The sequence below is a fragment of the Hylobates moloch genome, unplaced genomic scaffold (assembly GCF_009828535.3).
Source record: "Hylobates moloch isolate HMO894 unplaced genomic scaffold, HMol_V3 SCAFFOLD_11, whole genome shotgun sequence".
Lineage (NCBI taxonomy): Eukaryota > Metazoa > Chordata > Mammalia > Primates > Hylobatidae > Hylobates > Hylobates moloch.
Window position 1 is genome coordinate 32,659,767 of NW_026652286.1, and position 18,780 is coordinate 32,678,546.

The 18,780-nt window shown below is 39.2% G+C and overlaps 1 pseudogene; it reads left to right on the forward strand.

Moving 5' to 3' along the window:
- LOC116477248 (olfactory receptor 7E24-like) overlaps nucleotides 1-18,780 on the forward strand; it is a 91,782-nt pseudogene that overhangs the window by 48,128 nt on the left and 24,874 nt on the right.

Below are 18,780 nucleotides of genomic sequence, written 5' to 3' on the forward strand. Positions count from 1 at the left end.
GAAGGAAGGAAGGAAGGAAGGAAGGAAGGAAGGAAGGAAGGAAGGAAAAGAAAGAAAGAAGAAACTGCTTATCGTCTCTGAGATAGCTTATGCATGCATGGTTAAGTCATAATCTTAGTTAAGATTCGCTAATTTTGCATGGGAGGTCACCTGTGGTAGAATTCAAAAGCCAGAAATATTGGCCGTCTGTCCTGGCTAGAGTCATATGACAAGAGATAAAAAAATAAATTATTTAAAGAGCTCTACGGTTAAAACCAGTTTAATTAAAAATGAATATTCAAGATATATATTTATATATGTATATATACATATACATATATATTTAAAAGGCTTTTATGACTTTTCTCTTCCTGGATCTTTTTTTTTTCCCCTTTTTTGAGAAAAAGTTCTTGTTTGTTTTTCTTCTCAGTCTACTGAATTATTTCCCCAGTATGTCTTCTTGCCACCCTTGATGCCCACATGAGAGGACCTAAGGTAATTTCCGAGAGCCTGGGACTCCTTGGGAAAAGCAGAGAAGGTGCCACAGGGCATATTTTGGGAGAAATCTCTGTTTTCCTCATGGAACCCCAAGAAGTGTAAGCAGACAGGTTCCTCTCAAAATCTAAGGCTCTGCTCTATGTTGCATCACATTACCTGACATTTTTGACTTTAGGAGACATCAGAAATTACTTTAGTAGAGGAGAGATATGTAAAAAAATTTATGGATCTGAAGATGTATTTATGGTAAGGAAGGTTATAAAGAAAAGAAATTTAACATGAGAAAGGATCTTGTACAGTAAATTCCGTTCCTAAAGTAGAATGACGAATTATTGAAGAAAGAGGAAAATATAGGACAAGTCAGAAAGTCCACCTGTGTCATAGATGGCCTGTATGAGTTGTGATAAGGTTCATAAAATGAAAACAAAAAACTCACAACTGCTACATCTTCTTCTGTCTGTATATTTATAAGTGTTGTGTGTTTGATCTTTATATAAAAGAGCTCTAATTAATTGGCTTAAAGAAAATGAAAGTACTTAAATCAAATATTTTGTCAGAAAAATAGAAACTCTAATGCCTTCTAGTTCATGTGACTTTATAGTAATCTTTGGGAAATAAAAACAGTTTTAAAGATTATTGGTAAAATAAAAATGTCTTCAAAATTTAAACATTTGGTCTAAATTAAGTCAGAGATTAGATTTGCTAAATACTTTAATGTCATAAACTGCTTCTTTGACTTTTGAAAACTGTGTAATTTACATGCTTTAGAGTCAATAGATTCTAATTAAGGCCTGGGGACATGTGGAGCTAGCCATGTCTCCTAGCTGTGCTGGAAACAGTCAGAGTTTATCTGCATTTCTGTTGTGTATCCTAGACTCTGCACCTATCTAATTAAAATTGCTTACACTAAAAAGAAAAATTATGTGTTTTTGATACAAAGTCATAGGAATATCTTTTTTTCAAAAAACTAATTTTGTCTAATTTAGAAAATTTAAGAATTATATTTTCTTGTAAGAAAGAAAATAAAATTGAAAGCTTAAGCAAGTTATAGAAGGTTTATGAAAAATTAACTTTATAAAGAATTCTGTCAGTGAGCAAGTTGACTAAAATTAAAAGGGTATTTATTATTTAGTTCTTCCATAAATTAAATATTAAAACAAATGCACACTGACATAGGGCCAGAATCTTGGCCCATATGTCAAAGTAATAGGATTTTTTTGAACATCAATTTGTTCTTTAACAAAAATATTATAAAGTTGTAAAAAGTTTATGATCTTACTTTATAATCAAACTAGTTAAAACTGAATAGATTTATAAAATTTAATTAAAAACCAGCTTTAGCATTAAAGATGCACTAATACAAAAATAAAATTTGGTTTTCTCTTTTGAAAAAAAATTTTATAGGATATTGAGAGACAATAAAAGATTTTTGTTTGCCTTTTGAGTAAACTACAAAAGCCGGAGTGGGGAGGGAGAAGAGATAGATTTCACTGGCTTCATGCTGTCTTTATTGGGTCTTGTTTAGAAAGCTGATTCTCTCCTCTATCAGTGAGTATGGATTTTTCCTTTTAAAATTTTTTTGAGTTACCATTTCAGCTAAATGAATAACCTGTGATCATATTTTGTGATATCCAGTATTTTAAACCTTTAATATTTGGCAAGCCTTCCAAGATCATATTCTAAATTTAAAAAAAGGTCCCCAAAAGTCCAAAAGAGACATATTCAGCTTACTTGATGTATTAAAATCATACAGGAAACATTGTCAAATTTAAAACGGTGTTTAACTTTCTTTGAGTTATATTCATATAAATATGTTAATATGTGTTACAAAATTAATAATAAGATTCCTAAAATGCTGACATGTCTCAGTAAATGTTATTAGTCATAATTATAATTTTTTTAAAGTTCTGGGGTACATGTAAAGGGTGTGCAGGTTTGTTACATAGGCAAACGTGTCACCATGGTTTGCTGTGCCTGTCAACCCATCATCTCGCTATTAAGCCCAGTATGCATTAGCTATTTTTCCTAATACTATCCCTCCCTTCACCTCCCCCTAACAGGCCCCAGAGTGTGTTGTTCTCCTCCCTGCAGCCATGTGCTCTCACTGTTCAGCTCCCACTTGCAAGGGAGAACATGTGGTGTTTGGTTTTCTGTTCCTGTGTTAGTTTGCTGAGAATAATGGCTTCCAGCTACATCCATGTCCCTCCAAAGGACGTGATCTCACTTCTTTGTACAGCTGCATAGTATTCCATGGCATATATGTACCTCATTTTCTTTATCCAGTCTATCACTGATGGGCATTTGGGTTGATTCTATGTCTTTGCTATTATGAATAGTGCTGCAATGAACAAACGCATGTTATCTTTATAATAGAATGATGTATATTCCTTTGGGTATATGCTCAGTAATGGGATTGCTGGGCCAAATGATATTTCTGGTTCTAGATCTTTGAGGAATTGCCACTCTGTCTTCCTTAATGGTTGAACTAATTTACATTCCCACCAAGGGTGTAAAAGTGTTTCTATTTCTCTGCAACCTCTACAGCATCTGTTGTTATTTGACTTTTCAATAATTGCCATTCTGACTGGTATGAGATGGTATCTCATTGTGGTTGCAATTTGCATTTCTCTAATGATCACTGATGTTGCTCTCCTTGTCATATGTCATGTTTGTTGTCTTCTTAAGAAGACATTCTTTTGAGAAGTGTCTGTTCATGTCATTTGCCCACTTTTTAATGGGATTGCTTTTTTTCTTGTAAATTTAAGTTGCTTATAGATTGTGTATATTAGACCTTCATCAGATGGTTAGATTGCAAAAATTTCTCCCTCTCTGTAGGTTGTATGTTCACTCAGATAATAGTTTCTATTGCTGTGCAGAAGCTCTTTAGTTTAATTAGATCCCATTCAGCAATTTTTGCTTTTGTTGCAATTGTTTTCATCAATTGCATGAAACTTTTGTCTGTGCCTATGTCCCGAATGACATTAACCTAGGTTTTCTTCTGGAGTTTTTAATAGCTTTGAGTTTTACATCCAATCCATCTTGAGTTAATTTTTGTTTAAGGAATAAGGAAGGTGTCTAGTTTCAATTTCAATTTTCTGCATATGGCTAGCCAGTTTTCCCAGCACCATTTATTAAATTGGGAATACTTTCCCCATTGCTTGTTTTTGTCAGGTTTGTTGAAGAACAGATGGTTATAGATGTGTGGTCTTATTTCTGAGTTCTCTATTTTGTTACATTGGTCTATGTCTCTGTTTTTATATCAGTACTAGGCTATTTTGGTTACTGTAGCCTTGTAGCATAGCTTGAAGTCAGGTGGCATGATACCTCCAGCTTTGTTCTTTTTGCTTAGAATTGTCTTGGCTATATGAGTTCTTTTTTGGTTTCATATGAATTTTAAAATTGTTTTTTCTAATTCTGTGAAGAATGTCAATGGTAGCTTGATGGGAATAGCATTGAATCTGTAAATTACTTTAGGCAGTATGGCCATTTTCACGATATTGATTCTTCCTACCCAGAGCATCTGTTTGTGTCCTTCTGATTTCCTTGGGGAGTGGTTGTACTTCTCCTTGAAGAGGTCCTTCACTTCCTTTGTTACCTGTATGTATTTCTTGGTATTTGTTTTATTCTCTTTGTAACAATTGCAAATGGGAGTTCATTCATGATTTGGCTCTCTGCTTGTCTGTTGTTGGTGTATACGGATGCTTGTGATATTTGCACATTGATTTTGCATCCTGAGACTTTGCTGAAGTTGCTTATCAGTTTAAGAAGCTTTTAGGCTGAGAATACGGGGTTTTCTAGATGTAGAATTATGTCATCTGCAAACAAAGACAATTTTACTTTGTCTTTTCCTATTTGGATGTGCTTTATTTCTTTCTCTTGCCTGATTGTCCAGGCCAGAACTTCCAATACTACGTTGAATAGGAGTGATGAGAGAAGATATACTTGTCTTGGACAAGTTTTCAAGGAGAATGCTTCCAACTTTTGCCCATTTAGTGTGATACCGGCTGTGGGTTTGTTCATAAATGGTTCTAATCATTTTGAGGTGCATTCCTTCAGTACCTTGTTTATTGAGAGTTTTTAACATGAAAGAATATTGAATTTTTTTGAAGGCCTTTTCTACATCTATTGAAATAACCATGTGGCTTTTGTCTTTAATTATAATTATGTGATGAATTACATTTATTAATTTACATATGTTGAACCAGCCTTGCATCCCAGTGATGAAGCCAACTTGATTGTGGTGGATAAACTTTTTGATGTGCTGCTGGATTCAGTTTGCAAGTATTTTATTGAGGATTTTTGCATTGATGTTCATCAGAGATATTGGCCTGAAGTGCTCTTTTTTGTTGTATCTCTGCCAGGTTTTGGTATTAGGATGATGCTGGACTCATAAAATGAGTTAGGGAGTTCTTCCTTTTCAATTGTTTGGAATAGTTTCAGAAGAAATGATACCAGCTCCTCTTTTAACCTCTGGTAGAATTCTAAGTCTGATAGAATTCAGCTGTAAGTCCATCTGGTCCTGGGATTTTTTTGGTTGGTAGGCTATTTATTACTGCCTCAATTTCACAACTTATTATTGGTCTATTCAGGGATTCAACTTCTTCCTGGTTCAGTCTTGGGAGGGTGTATGTGTTTAGGAATTTATCCATTTCTTCTAGATTTTCTAGTTTATTTGCATAGAGGTGTTTATAACATTCTTTGTTGGTTGTTTGTATTTCTGTGGGATCAGTGATGATATCCCCTTTATCATTTTCTATCACATCTATTTGATTCTTCTCTCTTTTCTTATTTATTAGTCTGGATAGTGGTCTATTTATTTTATCTTTTTTTTTTTTTTCAAAAAAAGCTCTTGGATTCACTGATTTTTTTAAGCGTTTTTTTGTGTCTCTATCTCCTATAGTTCCGCTCTGAGCTTGGTTATTTCTTGTCTTCTGCTAGCTCTGGGGTTTGTTTGCTCTTGGTTTTCTAGTTCATTTCATTGTAATGTTAGAATGTCGATTTGAGATCTTTCTAGCTTTTTGATGTAGGCATTTTAGTGCTATAAATTTCCCTCTTAACACTGCTTTAGCTGCATTCCAGAGATTCTGGTATGTTGTCTCTTTGTTCTCATTAGTTTCAAAGAACTTCTTGATTTCTATATTAATTTCATTGTTTACCCAAGAGTCATTCAGGAGCAAGTTGTTCAATTTTCTTGTACTTGTGTGGTTTTGAGTGAGTTTCTTAATCTTGAATTCTAATTTGATTGCACTGTGGTCTGAGAGACTGTTTGTTGTGATTTCAGTTCTTTTGGATTTGCTGAGAAGGGTTTTATTTCCAATTATGTGATCAATTTTAGAGTAAGTTCCATGCCATATGGCATGGACAAGAATGATATTCTGTTGTTTTTGGGTGGAGAGCTCTGTAGATATCTATCAGGTCCATTTGATCTACAGCTGAGTTCAAGTTCTGAATATCTTTGTTAATTTTCTGTCTTAACTTTCTAACATTGACAGTGGGGTGTTAAAGTCTCCCACTATTATTGTGCAGGAGTCTAAATCTTTTTGTAGGTCTCTAAGAATGTGTTTTATGAATCTGAGTACTCCTGTATTGAGTGCATATATATTTAGGAGAATTAGCTCTTCTTGTTGAATTGAACCCTTTACCATTATATAATGCCTTTCTTTGTCTTTTTTTATATTTGTTGCTGTAAAGTTTGTTTTGTCAGAAACTAGTTGTATTAGTCCACTCTCACACTGCTAATAAAGACATACCCCAAACTGAGTAATTTATAAAGGAAAGAGGTTTAATTCACTCACAACCCAGCATGGCTGGAGAGGCCTGAGGAAATTTACAATTATGGAAGAAGGCACATCTTCACAAGGCAGCAGGAGACAGAATAAGCACCAAGTGAACAGAGAAGCCCCTTATAAAACCATCAGATCTCATGAAAACTCCCTCACTATTATGAGAACAGTAATGCAGAAACAGCCCTCATGTTTCAATTATCTCCACCTGATCATGCCCTTGACATATGGGGATTATTACGATTCAAGGTGAGATTTGGGGGGACACAGAGAAGCAAACCACATCATTCTTCCCCTCAGCCCTCCCAAATCTCATGTTCTCACATTTCAAAACACAATCATGCCCTTCCAACAGTCCCCCAAAGTCTTAACTCATCCCAGTATTCACCCAGAAGTCCAAGTCCAAAGTCTCATCTGAGACAAGGCACATCCCTTCTGCCTATGAGCCTGTAAAATCAAAAGCAAATTAGTTACTTCCTAGATACAATGGGGGTACAGGCATTGGGTAAATCCACCCATTCCAAATGGAAGGAGTTGGCCACAACAAAGGGGCTACAGGCCCCATGCAAGTCTGAAATCCAGTGGGGCAATCATTAAACCTTAAAGTTTCAAAATGATCTCATTTGACTCCATGTCTCACACCCAGGTCACACTGATGCAAGAGGTGGGCTCCCACAGCCTTGGGCAGCTCCGCCTCTGTGGTTTTGCAGAGTATAGCCCACCTCCTTGCTGCTTTCATGGGCTGGCATTGAGTGTGGCTTTTCCAGGCCTAGATATCCATGCATTTCCATATATCCTCTGAAATCTAGGTGGAGGTTTTCAAACTTCAATTCTTGCTTTATGTGTCCCCACAGGACCAACACCACATGAAATTTGCCAAGGCTTGGGACCTGCACCCTCTGAAGCAATGCCCTGAGCTATACTTTAGCCAATTTTGGCTATGGCTGGAGCAGCTGGAAAACAGAACATCAAGTACTGAGGTTTCACACAGCAGGAGGCCCTTGACCCAGCCCAGAGAACCATGTTTCTCTCCTAGGCCTCTGGGCCTGTGATGGGAGGGGCTGCCATAAAGGTGTCTGACATGTCCTGGAGGCATTTCCTCCATTGTTTTGGCAATTAGCATTTGGCTTCTCAATACTTACACCAATTTCTGCACCCTGCTTGAATTTCTTCTCAGAAAATAGGTTTTTCTTTTCTACTGCATCATCAGGTTGCAAATTTTCCAAACTTTTATGCTCTGTCACCTCATGAAAGCTTTGCTGCATAGACATTTCTTCCACCAGATACCCTAAATTATGTCTCCCAAGTCCAAAGTATCACAGTTCTGTAGGGCAGAGGCAAAAAGTAACCAGTTTCTTTGCTAAAGCATAGGAAGAGTCACCTTTGCTCCAGTTCCCAAGAAGTTCCTAATCTCCATCTGAGACTAGCTCAGGCTGGAATTCATTGTCCATCCATATTACTATCAGCATTTTGGTCAAAACCATTCAACAAGTCTCTAGGAAGTTCCAAACATTCCCACATTTTCCTGTCTTCTTCTGAGCCCTCTAAACTGTTACAACCTCTGCCTGTTACCCATTTCCAAAGTCACTTTCACATTTTTGCATATCTTTACAGCAGTGCCCCACTCCTGGTAGCAATTTGCTGTATCAGACCACTCTCACACCACTAATAAAGATATACCCAAGACTGGGTAACTTATAAAGGAAAGAGGTTTAATTGACTCACAGTTCAGCACAGCTGGGGAGGCGTCAGGAAATTTACAATCATGATGGAAGGCACCTCTTCACAGGGAAGCAGGAGAGAGTATGAGCACCAAGCAAAGGGGGAAACCCCTTACAAAACCATCAGATCTTGTGAGAATTCCCTCACTATCATGAGAACAGCATGGCAGCAACTGCCCCCATGATTCAATTATCTCCACCTGGTCCTGCCCTTGACACATAGGGATTATTACAATTCAAGGTGAGATTTGGGTGGGGAGACACAGCCAAACCATATCACTAGAATTGCAACCCCTGCTTTTTTCTGCTTTTCATTTGCTTGGTAAATTTTCCTAGATCCCTTTATTTTCAGTCTATGTGTGTCTTTGCATGTGAGATGGGTCTCTTGAATACAGCACACCAATGGGTCTTGACCCTTTATCCAGCTTGCCATTCTGTGCCTTGTAATTGGGGCATTTAGCTTATGTACATTTAAGGTTAGTATTGTTATGAGTGAATTTCATCCTGTCATGATGTTAGCTGGTTATTTTGCAGACTTATTTATGTAATTGCTTCATAGTGTCATTGGTCTGTGTACTCCAGTGTGTTTTTGTACTAGCTGGTAACAGTTTTTCCTTTCCATATTTAGTGCTTCCTTCAGGAGCTCATGCAAGACAGGCCTGGTGGTGATGAATTCCTTCAGCATTTGCTTGTCTGAAGAGGATCTTATTTCTCCTTTGCTTATGAAGCTTAGTTTGGCTAGATATGAAATTATGGGTTGGAAATTCCTTTGTTAAGAATGTTGAATATTGGCCCCCAATCTATTATGGGTTATAGAGTTTATGCTGAAATGTCTACTGTTAGTCTGATGGGCTTCCCTTTGTAGGTGACCTGGCCTGTCTCTCTGGCTACCCTTAACATTTTTCCCCATTTTGAACTTGGAGAATCTGATGATTATGTGTCTTGGGGTTGATCTTCTCATAAAGTATCTTACTGGGGTTCTCTGGTTTTCCTGAATTTGAATGTTGGCCTGTCTTGATAGGTTGGGGAAGTTCTCCTGGATGATATCCTGCTGGCATATCCTAAATGATATCCTCCTGGCATATGGAAGTGTGTTTTCCAACTTGGTTATGTTCACCCCACCTCTTTCAGGTACCTCAATCAGTCATAGGTTTGATCTTTTTACATAATCTCATAGTTCTCAGAGGTTTTGCTCCTCCTTCTCTTTCTTTTTTCTCTAATCTTGTCTGCCTGCCTTATTTCAGCAGGATAATCTTCAAGTTCTGATATTCTTTATTTTGCTTGGTCTATTCAGCTATTGATACTTGTGTTTGTATTGTGAAGTTCTCATCTTGTGTTTTCTATCTCTATCAGGTCATTTATGTTTCTCTCTAAACTGGTTATTCTGGTGAACAGCTCCTGCAATGTTTTATCTTGGTTCTTAGCTTCTTTGAAATTAGTTAGAACATACTTCTTTAGCTCAGCAAAGTTCATTTTTGCCCATCTTCTGAAGCCTACTTCTGTCAGTTCATCCATCTCAGCCTCAGCCCAGTTCTGTGCCCTTGCTGAAAAGATGTTGAGATAATTTGGAGGAGAAGAAGCACTCTGGCTTTTTGAGCTTTCAGTGTTTTTGCATTAATTCTTCCTCAACTTTGTGGGTTTATCTACCTTCAATCTTTGAAGCTTCTGAGCTTTGGCTGGGGTTTTTGTGGGGCCTTTTTCATTGATGTTGTTGTTGTTGCTGCTTTCTGTTTATTTTTCTTTTAGCAGTTAGGCCCCTCTTCTGTAGGGCTGCTGTGGTTTCCTGGGGTTCCACTCCAGACTTTATTCACCTGAGTCCCTCCTGTACCTAGTGGTATCACCAGTGGAGGCTGCAACACAGCAAAGATGGTTGCCTGCTCCTTCTTCTGGGAGCTCTGTCCCAGAGGGGCACTGACCTGATGCCAACTAGAGGCTTTTGTATGAGGTATCTGGAGACATCTGTTGGGAGTTCTCACCCAGTCAGGGGAAATGGGATCAGGGACCTGCTTAAAAGGGTAGTCTGGCTGCCCCTTGGCAGAGCAGGTGTGCAGTGCTTGGGGGGATCTCCCCTCTTCCAGACTGTCTTCCAGACTGTCCTGACTCTCCAGAGCCGACAGGCAGAAAAGACTAAGACTGCTGATTCGTGGATACCACAGCCACCTCTCCCCCTAATGGCTCCATCAGATTTTCATGGCCCCTCCCCCAATTATAATTCTTATGTTAAATTGTTGTGTGTCACAGAGATGACCAGATTTCTGTTTTAATTGCATTTTTAACTATGGTTGTCCTGAGAATTTTGTCACCCACAGATAATTATTGTCTTGTTTTGATTCTTTTCAAAAGGTTGTTTATAATCTGATAGAAAACTCTGATGGGTACTCTTGAATACAGGTCTCTGATAACATTAGAAATTGTGCTATTGGAACAGAGAAAAAAAACTTCTGGGGTGGAGCCAAGATGGCTAAATAGGAACTGCTCCAGTCTACAGCTCCCACCATGAGCGACGCAGAAGACAGGTGATTTCTGCATTTCCAACTGAGGTACTGGGTTCATCTCACTGGGGAGTGCTGGACAGTGGGTGCAGTACAGTGGGTGCAGCTCACCGTGCATGAGCTGAAGCAGGGCAAGGCATTGCCTCACCTGGGAAGTGCATGGGGTCAGGGAATTCCCTTTCCTAGTCAAAGAAAGGGGTGACAGATGGCACTTGGAAAATTGGGTCACTCCCACCCTAATACTGTGCATTTCCAATGGGCTCAACAAACGGCACACCAGATTATATCCCGCACCTGGCTCAGAGGGTCCTACGCCCACAGAGCCTCGCTCATTGCTAGCACAGCAGTCTGAGATCAAACCACAAGGCAGCAGCGAACCTGGGGGAGGGGTGCCCACCATTGCCAAGGCTTGAGTAGGTAAACAAAGCAGCCAGGAAGCTCGAACTGGGTGGAGCCCACCACAGCTCAAGGAGGCCGGCCTGCCTCTGTAGGCTCCACCTCTGGGGGCAGGGCACAGACAAACAAAAGGCAGCAGTAACCTCTGCAGATTTAAATGTCCCTGTCTGACAGCTTTGAAGAGAGTAGTGGTTCTCCCAGCACGCAGCTGGAGATCTGAGAACGGGCAGACTGCCTCCTCAAGTGGGTCCCTGACCCCCGAGTAGCCTAACTTGGAGGCACCCCCGAGTAGGGGCAAACTGACACCTCACATGGCCAGGTACTCCTCTCAGACAAAACTTCCAGAGGAACAATGAGGCAGCAGCATTTGCAGTTCACCAATATCCGCTGTTCTGCAGCCACCACTGCTGATACACAGGCAAACAGGGTCTGGAGTGGACCCCCAGCAAACTCCAACAGACCTGCAGCTGAGAGTCCTGACTGTTAGAAGAAAAACTAACAAACAGAAAGAGCATCCACACAAAAAAACCATCTGTACATCACCATCATCAAAGACCAAAGGTAGATAAAACCACAAAGAGGGGGAAAAAACAGAGCAGAAAAACTAGAAACTCTAAAAATCAGAGTGCCTCTCCTCCTCCAAAGGAACGCAGCTCCTCACCAGCAATGGAACAAAGCTGGACAGAGAATGACTGTGATGAGTTGAGAGAAGAAGGCTTCAGAAGATCAAACTACTCCGAGCTAAAGGAGGACGTTCGAACCAATGGCAAAGAAGTTAAAATCCTTGAAAAAAAATTAGACTAGTGGCTAACTAGAATAACCAATGCAGAGAAGTGTTTAAAGGACCTGATGGAGCTGAAAACCATGGCACGAGAACTACGTGATGAATGCACAAGCCTCAGTAGCCGACGCGATCAACTGGAAAAAAGGGTATCAGCGATGGAAAACCAAATGAATTAAACGAAGCAAGAAGAGAAGTTTAGACAAAAAAGAATTAAAAGAAATGAAGAAATCCTCCAAGAAATATGGGACTATGTGAAAAGACCAAATCTACGTCTGATTGGTGTACCTGAAAGTGACGGGGAGAATGGAACCAAGTTGGAAAACACTCTGCAGGATATTATCCAGGAGAACTTCCCCAACCTAGTAAGACAGGCCAACATTCAAATTCAGGAAATACACAGAACGCCACAAAGATACTTCTCGAGAAGAGCAACTCCAAGACACATAATTGTCAGATTCACCAAAGTTGAAATGATGGAAAAAAATTTAAGGGCAGCCAGAAAGAAAGGTCAGGTTACCCACAAAGGGAAGCCCATCAGACTAACAGCTGTTCTCTCGGCAGAAACTCTACAAGCCAGAAGAGAGTGGGGGCCGATATTCAACATTCTTAAAGAAAAGAATTTTCAACCCAGAATTTCATATCCAGACAAACTAAGCTTCATAAATGAAGGAGAAATAAAATACAGACAAGCAAATGCTGAGAGATTTTGTCACCACCAGACCTACCCTAAAAGAGCTCCCGAAGTAAGCACCAAACATGGAAAGGAACAACCGGTACTAGCCACTGAAAAAACATGCCAAATTGTAAAGACCATCAAGGCTAGGAAGAAACTTTTGACACAGACTGGCAAATTGGATAAAGAGTCAAGACCCATCAGTGTGCTGTATTCAGGAAACCCATTTCACATGCAGAGACACACATAGGCTCAAAATAAAGGGATAGAGGAAGATCTACCAAGCAAATGGAAAACAAAAAGAGGCAGGATTTGCAATCCTAGTCCCTGATAAAACAGACTTTAAACCAACAAAGATCAAAAGAGACAAAGAAGGCCATTACATAATGGTAAAGGGATCAATTCAACAAGAAGAGCTAACTATCCTAAATATATATGCACCCAATACAGGAGCACCCAGATTCATAAAGCAAGTCCTTAGTGACCTACACAGAGACTTAGACTACCACACAATAATAATGGGAGACTTTAACACCGCACTGTCAACGTTAGACAGATCAATGAGACAGAAAGTTAACAAGGATATCCAGGAATTGAATTCAGCTCTGCAGCAAGCAGAGCTAATAGACATCTACAGAACTCTCCACCCCAGATCAACAGAATACACATTCTTTTCAGCACCACACCACACCTATTCCAAAATTGACCACATAGTTGGAAGTAAAGCACTCCTCAGCAAATGTAAAAGAAAGAAATTATAACAAACTCTCTCTCAGACCAAAGTGCAATCAAACTAGAACTCAGGATTAATAAACTCACTCAAAACCGCTCAACTACATGGAAACTGAACAACCTGCTCCTGAATGACTACTGGGTACATAATGAAATGAAGGCAGAAATAAAGATGTTCTTTGAAACCAATGAGAACAAAGACACAACATACCAGAATCTCTGGGAGACATTCAAAGCAGTGTGTAGAGGGAAATTTATAGCACTAAATGCCCACAAGAGAAAGCAGGAAAGATCCAAAATTGACACCCTAACATCACAATTAAAAGAACTAGAGAAGCAAGAGCAAACACATTCAAAAGCTAGCAGAAGGCAAGAAATAACTAAGATCAGAGCAGAACTGAAGGAAATAGAGACACAAAAAACCCTTCAAAAAAATCAATGAATGCAGGAGCTGGTTTTTTGAAAAGATCAACAAAATTGATAGACCGCTAGCAAGACTAATAAAGAAGAAAAGAGAGAAGAATCAAATAGATGCAAGAAAAAATGGTAAAGGGGATATGGCCACCGATCCCACAGAAATACAAACTACCATCAGAGAATACTATAAACACCTCTATGCAAATAAAGTAGAAAATCTAGAAGAAATGGATAAATTCCTCAACACATACACCCTCCCAAGACTAAACCAGGAATAAGTTGAATCTCTGAATAGACCAATAACAAGCTCTGAAATTGAGGAAATAATCAATAGCTTACCAACCAAAAAAGTCCAGGACCTGATGGATTCACAGCCAAATTCTACCAGAGGTACAAGGAGGAGCTGGTACCATTCCTTCTGAAACTATTCCAATCAATAGAAAAAGAGGGAATCCTCCCTAACTCATTTTATGAGGCCAGCATCATCCTGATACCAAAGCCTGGCAGAGACACAACAAAAAAGAGAATTTTAGACCAATATCCTTGATGAACATTGATGCAAAAATCCTCAATAAAATACTGGCAAACCGAATCCAGCAGCACCTCAAAAAGCTTATCCACCATGATCAAGTGGGCTTCATCCCTGGGATGCAAGGCTGGTTCAACATACGAAAATCAACAAATGTAATCCAGCATATAAACACAACCAAAGACAAAAACCACATGATTATCTCAATAAATGCAGAAAAGGCCTTTGACAAATTTCAACAACCTTCATGCTAAAAACTCTCAATAAATTAGGTATAGATGGGACGTATCTCAAAATAATAAGAGCTATCTATGACAGACCCACAGCCAATATCATACTGAATGGGCAAACACTGGAAGCATTCCCTTTGAAAACTGGCACAAGACAGGGATGCCCTCTCTCATCACTCCTAGTCAACATAGTGTTGGAAGTTCTGGCCAGGGCAATCAGGCAGGAGAAGGAAATAAAGGGTATTCAATTAGGAAAAGAGGAAGTCAAATTGTCCCTGTTTGCAGATGACATGATTGTATATGTAGAAAACCCCACCGTCTCAGCCCAAAATCTCCTTAAGCTGATAAGCAACTTCAGCAAAGTCTCAGGATACAAAATCAACATGCAAAAATCACAAGCATTCTTATACACCAATAACAGACAAACAGAGAGCCAAATCATGAGTGAACTCCCATTCACAATTGCTTCAAAGAGAATAAAATACCTAGGAATCCAACTTACAAGGGATGTGAAGGACCTCTTCAAGGAGAACTACAAACCACTGCTCAATGAAATCAAAGAGGATACAAACAAATGGAAGAACATTTCATGCTCATGGGTAGGAAGAATTAATATCATGAAAATGGCCATACTGCCCAAGGTAATTTATAGATTCAATGCCATCCCCATCAAGCTACCAATGACTTTCTTCACAGAATTGGAAAAAACTACTTTCAAGTTCATATGGAACCAAAAAAGAGCCCACATTGCCAAGTCAATCCTAAGCCAAAAAAACAAAGCTGGAGGCATCACGCTACCTGACTTCAAACTATACTAGAAGGCTACAGCAACCAAAACAGCATGGTACTGGTACCAAAACACAGATATAGACCAATGGAACAGAACAGAGCCCTCAGAAATAATGCCGCATATCTACAACTATCTGATCTTTGACAAACCTGACAAAAACAAGAAATGGGGAAAGGATTCCCTATTTAATAAATGGTGCTGGGAAAACTGGCTAGCCATATGTAGAAAGCTGAAACTGGATCCCTTCCTTACGCCTTATACAAAAAATAATTCAAGATGGATTAAAGACTTACATGTTAGACCTAAAACCATAAAAACCCTAGAAGAAAACCTAGGCATACCATTCAGGACATAGGCATGGGCAAGGACTTCATGGCTAAAACACCAAAAGCAATGGCAACAAAAGTCAAAATTGACAAATGGGATCTAATTAAACTAAAGAGCTTCTGCAGAGCAAAAGAAACTATCATCAGAATGAACAGGCAACCTACAGAATGGTAGAAAATTTTTGCAACCTACTCATCTGACAAAGGGCTAATATCCAGAATCTACAATGAACTCAAACAAATTTACCAGAAAAAAACAAACAACCCCATCAAAAAGTGGGCGAAGGATATGAACAGACACTTCTCAAAAGAAGACATTTATGCAGCCAAAAAACACATGAGAAAATGCTCATCATCACTGGCCATCAGAGAAATGCAAATCAAAACCACAATGAGATACCATCTCACACCAGTTAGAATGGTGATCATTAAAAAGTCAGGAAACAACAGGTGCTGGAGAGGATATGGAGAAATAGGAACACTTTTACACTGTTGGTGGGACTGTAAACTAGTTCAACCATTGTGGAAGTCAATGTGGCGATTCCTCAGGGATCTAGAACTAGAAATATCATTTGACCCAGCCATCCCATTACTGGGTATATACCCAAAGGACTATAAATCATGCTGCTATAAAGACACATGCACAGGTATGTTTATTGCGGCACTATTCACAATAGCAAAGACTTCGAACCAACCCAAATGTCCAACAATGATAGACTGGATTAAGAAAATGTGGCACATATACAGTATGGAATACTATGCAGCCATAAAAAATGATGAGTTCATGTCCTTTGTAGGGACATGGATGAAGCTGGAAACCATCATTCTCAGCAAACTATCGCAAGGACAAACAACCAAACACCACATGTTCTCCAGTCATAGGTAGGAATTGAACAATGAGAACACATGGACAGAGGAAGGGGAACATCACACACCAGGGACTGTTTTGGGGTGGGGGTAGGGGGGAGGGATAGCATTAGGAGATATACCTAATGCTAAATGACGAGTTAATGGGTGCAGCACACCAACATGGCACATGTATACATATGTAACAAACCTGCACGTTGTGCACATGTACCCTAAAACTTAAAGTATAATAATAATAAAATTAGAAAAAAACAAACAAACAAACAAAACTTCTAAGACTCTCATGGAGAGCTGATATGTTAAACATTGCTAATCCTTTTATTTTTCAGAATTAGGAGAACTTTTTTCCTTTTGAGTTATTTACAACTTTTAGTGATTGAGTAAAGTATACTCTTGTAAACAAAGTTCAGAGCATATTGTTTTCTCTCTTACCTGATTTCTCCAGAATTTAGAAATTATTTGTCAGTATACTCAACTTATGGCAGTATAGTTATTTTCATAAGTGTAATAAGAATCTGTTTTCTTTTGTAACAGAACACAATTGGAGATGCTGGTTATTTTACCAAAAGATTGGACTGGAATGGTGTGCTTTTTTTTTTTTCTTAAGAATCAAACTTGACTTGTAGAGCCAGTAAAACCCCATTGGGTGCCAGGCATGGTGGCTCACGCCTGTAATCCCAGCACTTTGGGAGGCCAAGGTGGGCAGATGACGAGGTCAGGAGATTGAGACCATCCTGGCCAACACAGTGAAACCCCATCTCCATTAAAATACAAAAAAATTAGCCAGGAGTGGTGGTGGGCACCTGTAGTCCCAGCTATCCCAGCTACTTTGGAGGCTGAGGCAGGGGAATCCCTTTAACCCAGGAGGCAGAGGTTGCAGTGACCCGAGATCACACCACTCCACTCCAACCTGGGTGACACAGCAAGACTCTGTCAAAAAAAAAAAAAAAGCCCATTGGGCTAACTGGCCTTATACCTGTACAGGGTTCCTGGCCTAAGGTAAGTAAAGAATGTCACTTTCTGACAGACCCAGTAGCCCCCAAGTTATCCTGAGACCTCAAGCCAAGAAGAATTTACCCAACTAATCTAGGTATTTGATGTCACAAATCTGTAACTAGGCTCAAGGCTTTAAAGAGTGTAACCTGAATTAGCCAGGCATGATGGCGAGTGCCTGTAGTCCCAGCTACTCGGGAGGCTGAGGCAGGAGAATGGTGTGAACCCAGGAGGCAGAGCTTGCAGTGAGCCGAGATCACTCCACTGCACTCCAGCCTGGGCAACAGTGAGACTCCATCTCAAAAAAAAAAAAGAGTGTAACCTAATATTCCTTATGGAACAAACTTTCAGCAAAGCCAATTTTAAAAAGTTTAAGATAGATTCTACAATTTGTATGGAAAATAATTATTCCTAATGCACTTTATGCAAATAATCAGGCCAAGCATAATAAAACTAAGATTTATTTTGCAAGTAAACTTGTCTTACTATGATTTGTCTTTAATAAAAGTGGGGACTGGAGAGAGAAAAAATGTGTTTCAAAAAACTATAGTATATCTGTTGTTAGTTGTTCTTGAATTTTTATTATTTTCTATAGTTTGAACTAAATCTTGAATTCTTTATGGGCTGCAAGTCCCCAAACTAACACTCTCAGATTTTTGTTTCACTTTTCCGACTTGGACTCAATGAAATGGCTACTACCTTTTACCTGAGGCCCTGAAAACTGAAGCTTATTCTTTGTAATACAGGCAATAAAAACATGTCAGATTGCCACCACCTTCCTCCTCTATAACTTAAGAGGCTTAGCCCATTTGCAATGAACCTCCTGATACATAAGATAGCTGTTGAGCTGAACTAATCTAGTCTCAGGACTAGGCAACTGACAAAAAAAGATATGGGACAGTACATTTAAATTCACTCTTTCCTGTCTATCCCAATCTGTCTAACAACCTCTGACCCAAATCTCTCTCGGTTAGTAACCCCATGTCGAATTTGTTCTACAAGCTATTCACCTGGATCCCCCAGAGTTTAAGATCAATTCTCCAAAACTTCTGAAGCTAAGGCTTTCAATCTTTATCCTGGGACTCATTATTTACCTTATAGTTCACTGTTCTTTGCTAAAACTATAGATGAGAATACTAACGCCCTTGTCATGCAAGCTTTGAAACCTTAATGAGGCACCCATGAGTACATGCAGACAGCGGCAAAGCAGTTCCACTCCTTTTACCTTGGGGTCAATGTCTATCCCCCTGTCAGCAGGAAAAGGTTAGAGCAGTTTTCATTTTTTCCAACTTCATAGCCCACACTTGAAGAATAAGTTGTTAGAAAATCCAAAGGGAGGGATTGAAACCACCTTTGCAAAAATCATAACTGAGAAAATTATTACAGTGAAAGAGATCTGACCTAACCAACTCCATCTTGCTTTAACCTCCAGGCTGTCCTAAGAATATGCCAAACTAACTTTGGAGGAACTTAGATTATCAATTAGCTTTGAAACAAAGATGATAACAGCCCTTTCCCAAAACAAACTGCTTCCTGCCTGGGAACTAGACTGCCTTTCCAGGACTAACAA